Source organism: Vanacampus margaritifer, chromosome 19, assembly GCF_051991255.1.
Source record: "Vanacampus margaritifer isolate UIUO_Vmar chromosome 19, RoL_Vmar_1.0, whole genome shotgun sequence".
Lineage (NCBI taxonomy): Eukaryota > Metazoa > Chordata > Actinopteri > Syngnathiformes > Syngnathidae > Vanacampus > Vanacampus margaritifer.
Window position 1 is genome coordinate 8,605,294 of NC_135450.1, and position 7,684 is coordinate 8,612,977.

At 38.6% G+C, this 7,684-nt stretch overlaps 1 protein-coding gene across 2 annotated transcripts in view; it reads right to left on the minus strand.

Moving 5' to 3' along the window:
- The window catches only part of prep (prolyl endopeptidase), a 45,041-nt gene that overhangs the window by 13,040 nt on the left and 24,317 nt on the right, over nucleotides 1–7,684 (minus strand). The gene's annotated exons all lie outside the window — the stretch shown is intronic.

Consider the following 7,684-nt stretch of genomic DNA (forward strand, 5'->3'; position numbering starts at 1 on the left):
TTTAGACTTTGCTGTTTTTGTAAACATATCATTCCCTCTTCCAAGCTTCACCAATTGGCATTTGAGCGATATTACAGAATAGCCACCTGGAAAGTAGTTCTTCTGTTTTTGGTTGACTTTGTGTCAACGCCTGACCTAAGAGTTCAGCGTTTTTGCCAATGGTTTTAGTAGCAGGCCTTCCACTATACTGTATTTGTGACCATGTTTTGGAAAGTTAACACTACCACTAAACAGCAGTCAAGAACAGAGAAACTTCTTGCCAGGAAATAATTTTGCATCATTGTCCCAATGTCAATTGGCAAGCCATATGTTTACAAAAACTGCAAAGCCGCAGAAGCTTTTGTGGAACCCGGATTACAAGATTAGTTTCTGTGTAATGTTCCTCACGAAAAGTGATGAAAACTCCTTGGCTGAGGTAATGCAACTGTATCAGCTCAGTCATACGTCAGACAAAAAAACATTACAAGAAGAACCTGCCAATTAGTTAGAGTGGAAGGGAAGTTTGTCATTGTTTGCGCTGATAATGTTGAAAGGAAGTCAGAGACACTTATGTTTCTCAAAGGCGCTCCGCTGAAAGATGCGGAGATAAAGGGACAGTTTGTACAAAAAAACACTATGATGCTTTCAGGTGTGGGCCACATGCATCATTGATATTTACGCTTGCATTAAAATGGCCTAAGCATGAAAGAAATGATGTCATGGTTGGAAAAAAAAAAAGAGCGTCACAATCGCAGTCTGAGTGATTTGTATCTTGTAGTCTGGCATCGTGTTTTCCTACTCGTCAAACCAGCCGGGCTGCCCACGCAAAACTGTCATTGCGGGCATTTGTTTGTCCTAATTTGGGAATGTATTTCAATGTACAGAGAGAGGTACAAAGTGTCTGCAAGTGTCTGTGTATCCTGTGATTGCTATTTGTTATTTATTACACAAACAAGACTATTTTAGCACAAATCCAGATGAAATAATGTGTCATTCAGAATGGGCTCTTTTAAATCAACTTCCACATACAGAGGTGCCAAATCCAGGTCCGGAAAGTAAAAACAGTTTGGCTTTAGCCTCAGGTGCTAGTTAGCTAGCTTCCGTGAACCAGGAAGTAGCCTGCTAACTGACAAACATGAGCACTTTTGTTGACTTTATAACATTACCAACAAAGCGATGTCATAGTAGTTAGCAATACAACTTAACAATATTAACCATTCATGACACAAGGAAAAATATTTGTAACATACAGTACCGTATGTGCTTGCTCAAAATGCACCCCGTGTGAAACCTATGTGAGAGTAAAATCACATGATTTGAAATGAATGAAAATGTTATTAATAATATAATAAAATGTTTATTAAATTGAATTACATTCATAAATTAAATAAATACATTTAATTACGTATAATATTAATAACTCAAAAATATAATAAGTAACCCAAGAGTCTACTTACTACATGAACTATATGTTATTTTTGGGGCCAATCAGATTTCAGTTTCAATGTGCTTGTATGTCACCACTGAAGGCCCCGACACCAAAATGCACAGCCTGCCACTAGTAAATAGTCTTTTTATGTATGTACTTCAATAAATGTTAAAACTATCAAGCAGTTTAACCCTATAAAGCCTAAACCATGAAATATAGGAGCGAAAATTCTGATTCTTTATAAAAAGATGATTTATTGATCCTTTCACAACCCTTTTTTTTTTTTTAAATCAACTTCCACATACACAGGTGCCAAATCCAGGTCCAGAAAGTAAAAACAGTTTGGCTTTAGCCTCAGGTGCTAGTTAGCTAGCTCCCATGGTGCTCGTTTACCTGCTAGGGAGCTAGCTAGCTAGCTAGATAGCACTAGGGGCTAAAGCCAAACTGTGGCAGGGTTTTACTTTCTGGACCTGGATTTATTTGCCACCTCTGACAACATATGACTTTTGATTTGTATCATATTTGATCTGGTCACAATTCTTTACATTTCTACATTTATAACTGTCAAAAATACAATAATAAACAGACATATCGAACTTATTAGTATTTCCAAAAATCAGAAAGAACATTTCCCACTATTAAAAAGTATAGATGTCTCTTTCTTTTTTAATTGCAAGGTTAAACTGTGCAATGCATATGTCAGATCATATACACCAGGGTTTTAATGGGAAAAAAATAGTATACTCATAAAATAGAGAGCTCAAAATGTCTTGTATTTATTAATATGATACATTTTGGCTTTATATTGTTAATACATGCCATGAACAAAGGTCAATATATATATATATATTTTATAAAGCACCAAGGAGCAAAACACTGCAGCAAAAGTTATGTTCAGGCTTATGTAACACTAGGTTGGTAAAGAAGACCCCTGATATGCTTCAATGTGTTTTCCTCTGTCTTTGAACCCCACTTTGTTTTGGGTGGGGGAAAAAAGTGGACCGGGCAGTGAGCAAAGTGAGTGTAAAGCTTTGCGTGCAGACGGATATTACCCTTTTAAAAGCAAAACAAATATGTGTGGCAAGGTGCGCCCTGTAATTTGGCTGTTGACATGTGCACTTACAGTGGGGCTCCAGGACCCTGTTAATGACTAGGGCAGGTAAGACATGGAGACAGGTGGAGGGCAGTGCCGTCTGACTGCTCCCGAGAGAAGAGGGAGAGAGTGCGTCTGTGCCGCGTGATTGTGTAAAAGTGTCACGGACAGACACAGTGGCACCTGGTGATGTCATCCATGTTGTCACCGGGCGCCTTCAAAGTTGCCCCGTTTACAACACACGCCATTCCTCAAGCAGTAAAGCCTTGAATCACACTGCATTGTTCTGCTCTTGTCCTCTTGCTCAATAACAAATGACAGTGCAGTCTCTTCAAAACAAACGTCTGCAGGAAGGAGCCGTGCGGCAAGCTGTCATCTACGGCTAATTTAGAGTCAAACTACGGCCCGCGAGCCACATCTGGCCCGTCCACAGTGCTTGACTGGACCTTGCGGTCTTTATAAACTTAAAAAAATGAAAAAGTATAATATGTCACAATTGGTATATTTTGTATAGTATTGATGGCTTCTATGCTTGTAATAAGAGGTGGATTAAGTTGTTTAATCTGACCGTATGAATATATAATATTACGGAGGGAAACACGTAATTTAAAACTAAATTAATTTAAAAAAAACTCTAAATTCAAATTTTAAAAAATAATAAAAAGTAGAGATGTTATGATTTCTTGGCTCTTGACATTTTATTTTATTTTTTTATTATAAAAAAAAATAATACAACATTTTTTTAATAATAATAAAAAGCAGAAATGTGATGATTTCTTGGCTCTTGACATGCTTTTTATTATTATCATTATTATTATTCTAACTTTAAAAATATATTTGTAAATCATGTATGTACCCTATAACCACCTAATGGAGCCTGTGCATGATGTTCATTGTTGTTGGAAAATTAACGTGTAATTTATCATGAAGTCATGTTACAATGATGATGTCATAATTGGACACATTTCACTAGGTTTTTATGTGTGATGCTTCCTTTTCGCTGTTAAAATTAGTCAGACTCTGATTAATGCTTTAGGGGAAATTTTAATGTTGCCATGAGAAATGCTGGTCTTTCTAAGTGACGCATCTAAACATTTGATATTTTTTCAATTCAGTTTGGTTTGGTTATCCTGTCCAGCCACACACACACACACCAGTTTTTTCTCTCCTGTTTGCCGATTATGGTGATGGAGCATGTGAATTATGATCCAACTACAAATTGTAAAAAGGCCACATTGTGCACAAATTATCAAGAATGCCATTTAATGGAACTAAAGACTGACATGCAGTACATGTTATGAAAGGAAGTGTAATTAAGGTTAATTATATGGATAATCAATACAATTTTTCTTCAAAGTGATACCAGTGCAAGTACTCAACTCTTGAGTAGTCACACATACCAATACTACTAATACAGTACTTATGATACATAAAATTTTCCCTAAAATTTTTTTCAAGACAGACATATACTTCCCAAATTCCCAATATAGCATTTTCCTGAAAACTTGCATGAAATTAATGGCAATTTTCTATTCATCTAATTTCTAGTTCCTGATCGTAAAACTATCCATAGGAGGCAAGTATTGATACCTTGATATAAGGCCTGGTATCAGTACTTGCCCATCCGTAGTTAATAGTAAAATAATAATAATAATAATTATTATTATTATTATTATAATTATTTGTAGTATTATTTAATTATTAGTAATAATAATAATTATTATTATTATTTAAACTTAAATATACACTGAACTTAAATTTACAACAAATTCAATTCAAAACAAAAATATCAATTAATATTCTATATGCATTTATACAAAAACGTTTTTAAAAAAGTGCATTACGTCTCATACAACATCCTCTTTATTTCTCGTGAGAACACATCGCAGACTGTTAGCCGTCAAAGCTGTTTTGATCCAAGCATGAAATCACAACTCAACTGTAAAATTAAACATTTGAGAAAGCTGCTTTTTTGAGAAAAAGAAGCAGAAGACAGGAAGACAGGAACATGGACATGTCTTTTGGTCATGCCGGAAGCGATAAGGGCCTTCCGAGACATTGGGGATCATCGAGTTGTCCGGAAATTATTGGAAAGATGTCAAATTAAGACTCTGGGGCAGCTTAAATAGTAAATGATGAATGAAAGTCAAACCAGCAAAAGCAGACTAATACAAAATAAATAGTCGACATTTAAAACGTTAAGTATTCGAGGCTGCATTGCTTTGTGGCTGTGTTTTGTTTTCTGTGCTGCGTGTGTGCGTGTAGTACAGCGACATTCCTCTTAACCTCCAAACTATGATAATAACCTGTCAACAGGGGATCATCAACCGGTGGAGAAAAGACAGTTGGTGGACATCGAGGTGGGTGGTGGCGTTGGATGTTTTGGTAAAGATTGTATTAAAGCAGACTGTATCCTAAAGTCACAATAAGTTACAAAAAGAAAAGCTTCCAAATCATTTTGATGGCAAAAGTGAAATCCCTTCAGGTAACCAAAAGGTGCGAGAAAGTTAAAGTTAATGAATGTGAACTATTTCTCCTTGAGTCAGCCATAAAAGTCGAAGTGAGTCTGTGTCAACCATTTTGTAGGTTATAAAAGTGGGCTCAAGCGCCAAACATTCCTGCTGAAGATCAGCGGTTTCATCCTCGGGCGAGATGGTCACCTTGAGTCCCGGAGACGAGAATTGACCTTAGGCAGTGTTGACCCTCTGCAGTGTGATGTCACACTGGGTTAAATAAAAGGAGAAACATCCAAAACTGTCTAAATAAAATATCTAATGAATTTACTGTAAGTCAATCAAAAGAGAGAGTTTAAGAGCCCGTGCACCTCGAATGTTAGGTTTGATTACCTGGAGTTGATGCGGAAGTACAGATACACAAATGAAAGTTTTACAAGATCCTGACAAGTTTTTGTGAGATCTCATTTTTTTTTTTTTTACAAGATCTCACAAAAGTTTTACGCGACCTTGCATTATGAAGTATATTAAGAAGTATGGCTTTAGCCCCTGATGCTAGCTAGCTAGCTCCCTAGCTCCATGGGACCTAGCTAGGACGCTAGCTAGCTAGCACATGGGGTTAAAGCCAAACTGTGGCGGGGTTTTTACTTTCTGGACCTGGATTTGCCATCTCTGTCTGTGTTACATACTGTAGACCATCATAAAAATCAAGACTACTTTTTTTCACCCTGTTAAAAGAGGCCAACTAAATTGTTTTCAAAACGCCACAGACTGAAATTACATTCCCATGTATGTAAGGTTCGTCACAATGCTATAAAAGCACTTATCATCAGAGATCAAGTCGTCCGAGCCAACTACCAACGCTAGCACGCAGGTACTATGAACACACAAATCCGCATGTGGACGACTCACACGATACGTGCGAGTATTAAAAAGTAGGCCGACGAGACTGAGATAGGGAAGCCTCAGAGAGGAAGAGGAGGAGAGATAAATAGAAGGTGATGAATGAGATGACCCAAGGCGAGGAGAAAGAGCCAAACAGTGAGACGCAGAAGCGGATTCTAAATTACACGGTGGCTCATGTCAGCAGTTGTAATTAGTAGCTTAGTCAGGTGTGGCGAGCAGGACAGGATGTGTCAGAAAAGGAAGAAAGAAAAACAAGACAATAGCACAACAAGACACAATGTGCATAAACTCCGCCGCGCGGGCCGAGAACAGCATGCGAACGACGACGCGAATGGAAACACAAGGCAGGTTGTTTGCAGCGTGTCGCGTGTCAAGCACGAGAATGATGTGTGCGGAAATCCAGGCGTTCTTGAATGGGCTGGCGCGGCGCCAAGGTAAATGTTGCTTTTGGAAGGCAGGACAAGAAGAGACGAGACGAGAGTGAAAGCTGGCCTACACGTCAACATGCAGTACAACACACGTATTGTTGTAATGCAGGAGGACTGAAAGAGGCGCAAAATCATGTTGTAAAGATCCAAACAACATGATGATGAATAAACATGGCTGCAATGTTCATCTACTAATGCTAATGCTAACTAATGCTAACGAAATTAGCAACTATTCTCCCATTGTTTAGTAACCTCAAAGACTTTCGTAGCCCCCAAAAAATTAAGCCAATGTCACATAGAATCAGACTTAGAGGTCCTGTGGTCTCGAACTTGCGGCTCGGGGGCCATATGCGGCCCAGGGGACATTTTTTTTCAGGTCCCTAAATATTCAGCCGTGGGTGTTTTTGTACTTTTTTTCATCACTTATAGCTCAGGCTCAAGGTAACTTTCGGTGAAACGTAGTTCTGAAGGAAAATATACTGTGTCAACCAGTCCCTGTCGTGTCTTTTCCAAAAAAGTTGGTGACGAGAACATCCGATTTCAACAGGAGACATAATGTTGTGTCACAATGTCAAGAGAAAGTTGCTAAACTACAAGTAAACATGCTGAGGAGAATGCAAGAGGTCATTTAAAGCAATGGTAGTTATTACAAAAAACGGCCAGCAGGTGGCAGCAGAGTATAAGAGATCTGCCAGGGCCATGTTACAACAAGCTATTAATATTATTATATTATATATTAATATAATATAATAATCATATATTATATTAATATTTGGCCTGATGTTGCACCCGCCATTGTCACTTCTCCTGTGTTCGTCTCACTGATCTGTATATACTACTGGATATGCCAATAGCCCCTACACAACCGTGCAAGCCGTTGAAGCGACAGGGCGGCCATCTTACTCCTCCCATCTCGCGAGCAGACTACTGTATAAACCAAGGATAGGCAAGTTCGGTCCTAGAGAGCCGCAGTCCTGCATGTTTTCGGTGTCTCCTGCCTCCAAACCCCAGGTGTTTCAAATCATCAGCTCATCGTTACGTTCTGCAGGAGCCTCAGCTGTGTTGGAGGAGGGAGACATCAAAAACATGCAGGACTGCGGCTTTCTAGGAACTTGCCTATTCCTGGTGTAAACGAATACGTACAGATTAGACATGTACAGCTTGTAGGCTAGGATATATATATATATATATTTAATTTTTTTCGATATTGTAAATGTATGCCGAGAAACGTTTCTTGGGAGGAGTAATATGGCGGCCTCGCGGTTTCAACAGTCTTGGCCTATCGGCTATTCAGATCAGTGGTTCGTCTTCTTCGCCGATTCTTCTTCTACGCTTTCCATTAACTTCCTGTGGCTGCGCAACAGCGCCACTCCAGACTTGGCATATACATTACAGC